This window comes from Octopus bimaculoides, chromosome 6 (genome assembly GCF_001194135.2).
Source record: "Octopus bimaculoides isolate UCB-OBI-ISO-001 chromosome 6, ASM119413v2, whole genome shotgun sequence".
In the NCBI taxonomy this organism is placed as follows: Eukaryota; Metazoa; Mollusca; class Cephalopoda; order Octopoda; family Octopodidae; genus Octopus; species Octopus bimaculoides.
In genome coordinates, this window is record NC_068986.1 from 87,117,126 (window position 1) to 87,117,763 (window position 638).

Sequence of the window (638 nt, forward strand, 5' to 3'; positions counted from 1 at the left end):
ATATATATATATATATATATATATATATATATATACATATATACCTGTATGTATGCATGCAAGCATGAATATATATTATTAGTGTGATTAGCTAAGTTATTAAACATAAACCACTCAAGAAGTATATACATTTAAAGATCTTAAGGATATGCTCCTCACCGTTGTGACACAGATAAATTCAGTGCAGCTTTTTACTAGGCAAAATGTCACGATTAAAGAGGAGAGAAAGGAGAGGCGGGGAATAGTGTTAAGAATATAGTGTATGTCGGAAAGTAAAACATTCTGTGAGTGCACGTATATGTGTGTATTTATGTATAAGTGTGTGTGTGTGTGTGTATGGGTGTGTTTGTTGGTTTGAGTTTGTATAAAACGGTACTATATTAAGCATGAAGGGAAACTTACATACGTGCGTGTGCGTGTTTCTGAGCGTGTTTATGTGTGTGTGTGTGTGTGTGTCTGTGTCTGTGTGCGTGTGTGTGTATGTGCGTATGTGTGCGTGTGCCATTTCTAGAGTATGTTTGCAAAAAAAAACACTACATTAGTGATAGATGTCTGCATATGCATATGTATGTATATATGTATATATATATATATATATATGTGTGTGTGTGTGTGTACATATAAGTATATATATATAT